We start from the raw sequence: 2,500 nt of genomic DNA on the forward strand, positions 1-2,500 counted from the left end.
CGAGCGAAGCGAGAGGCAGCACCGTCCCTGCTATACGAAAGCCCCATCCAGCCCTGTGCCACCCGGGGGGTTCCAGGGTGCTGAGATGGCTGACGTTTTGCTCCGCTCACGACGGTCGCCGCGGCACGCAAGAACAGGCCAAAAACTGGCCAAAACAGCCCAAAAACGGGCCAAAACTGGCCATTTTTTGCTGCGCGAGCGAGCGGAGAGCGGCGAACAGCGAGCGAAGCGCGAGGCAGCACCGTCCCTGCTATACGAAAGCCCCATCCAGCCCTGTGCCACCCGGGGGGTTCCAGGGTGCTGAGATGGCTGACATTTTGCTCCGCTCACGACGGTCACCGCGCCACACAAGAACAGCCCAAAAACAGGCCAAAACAGCCCAAAAACGGGCCAAAACTGGCCATTTTTGGCTGCGCGAGCGAGCGGCGAGCGGCGAACAGCGAGCGAAGCGAGAGGCAGCACCGTCCCTGCTATACGAAAGCCCCATCCAGCCCTGTGCCACCCGGGGGGTTCCAGGGTGCTGAGATGGCTGACGTTTTGCTCCGCTCACGACGGTCACCGCACCACGCAAGAACAGGCCAAAAACTGGCCAAAACAGCCCAAAAACGGGCCAAAACTGGCCATTTTTGGCTGCGCGAGCGAGCGGCGAGCGGCGAACAGCGAGCGAAGCGAGAGGCAGCACCGTCCCTGCTATACGAAAGCCCCATCCAGCCCTGTGCCACCCGGGGGGTTCCAGGGTGCTGAGATGGCTGACGTTTTGCTCCGCTCTCGACGGTCACCGCGCAATGCAAGAACAGGCCAAAAACTGGCCAAAACGGCCCAAAAACGGGCCAAAACTGGCCATTTTTGGCTGCGCGAGCGGCGAGCGGCGGACAGCGAGCGAAGCGAGAGGCAGCACCGTCCCTGCTATACGAAAGCCCCATCCAGCCCTGTGCCACCCGGGGGGTTCCAGGGTGCTGAGATGGCTGACGTTTTGCTCCGCTCTCGACGGTCACCGCGCAATGCAAGAACAGGCCAAAAACTGGCCAAAACGGCCCAAAAACGGGCCAAAACTGGCCATTTTTGGCTGCGCGAGCGAGCGGCGAGCGGCGGACAGCGAGCGAAGCGAGAGGCAGCACCGTCCCTGCTATACGAAAGCCCCATCCAGCCCTGTGCCACCCGGGGGGTTCCAGGGTGCTGAGATGGCTGACGTTTTGCTCCGCTCTCGACGGTCACCGCGCAATGCAAGAACAGGCCAAAAACTGGCCAAAACGGCCCAAAAACGGGCCAAAACTGGCCATTTTTGGCTGCACGAGCGAGCGGCGAGCGGCGGACAGGCGAGCGAAGCGAGAGGCAGCACCGTCCCTGCTATACGAAAGCCCCATCCAGCCCTGTGCCACCCGGGGGGTTCCAGGGTGCTGAGATGGCTGACGTTTTGCTCCGCTCTCGACGGTCACCGCGCAATGCAAGAACAGGCCAAAAACTGGCCAAAACGGCCCAAAAACGGGCCAAAACTGGCCATTTTTGGCTGCACGAGCGAGCGGCGAGCGGCGGACAGCGAGCGAAGCGAGAGGCAGCACCGTCCCTGCTATACGAAAGCCCCATCCAGCCCTGTGCCACCCGGGGGGTTCCAGGGTGCTGAGATGGCTGACGTTTTGCTCCGCTCTCGACGGTCACCGCGCAATGCAAGAACAGGCCAAAAACTGGCCAAAACGGCCCAAAAACGGGCCAAAACTGGCCATTTTTGGCTGCACGAGCGAGCGGCGAGCGGCGGACAGCGAGCGAAGCGAGAGGCAGCACCGTCCCTGCTATACGAAAGCCCCATCCAGCCCTGTGCCACCCGGGGGGTTCCAGGGTGCTGAGATGGCTGACGTTTTGCTCCGCTCTCGACGGTCACCGCGCAATGCAAGAACAGGCCAAAAACTGGCCAAAACGGCCCAAAAACGGGCCAAAACTGGCCATTTTTGGCTGCACGAGCGAGCGGCGAGCGGCGGACAGCGAGCGAAGCGAGAGGCAGCACCGTCCCTGCTATACGAAAGCCCCATCCAGCCCTGTGCCACCCGGGGGGTTCCAGGGTGCTGAGATGGCTGACGTTTTGCTCCGCTCTCGACGGTCACCGCGCAATGCAAGAACAGGCCAAAAACTGGCCAAAACGGCCCAAAAACGGGCCAAAACTGGCCATTTTTGGCTGCGCGAGCGAGCGGCGAGCGGCGGACAGCGAGCGAAGCGAGAGGCAGCACCGTCCCTGCTATATACGAAAGCCCCATCCAGCCCTGTGCCACCCGGGGGGTTCCAGGGTGCTGAGATGGCTGACGTTTTGCTCCGCTCACGACGGTCACCGCACCACGCAAGAACGGACCATAAACAGGCCAAAACAGCCCAAAAACGGGCCAAAACTGGTCATTTTTGGCTGCGCGAGCGAGCGGCGAGCGGCGAACAGCGAGCGAAGCGTGAGGCAGCACCGTCCCTGCTATACGAAAGCCCCATCCAGCCCTGTGCCACCCGGGGGGTTCCAGGGTGC

This window comes from Musa acuminata, unplaced genomic scaffold (genome assembly GCF_036884655.1).
Source record: "Musa acuminata AAA Group cultivar baxijiao unplaced genomic scaffold, Cavendish_Baxijiao_AAA HiC_scaffold_127, whole genome shotgun sequence".
NCBI classification, from domain to species: domain Eukaryota; kingdom Viridiplantae; phylum Streptophyta; class Magnoliopsida; order Zingiberales; family Musaceae; genus Musa; species Musa acuminata.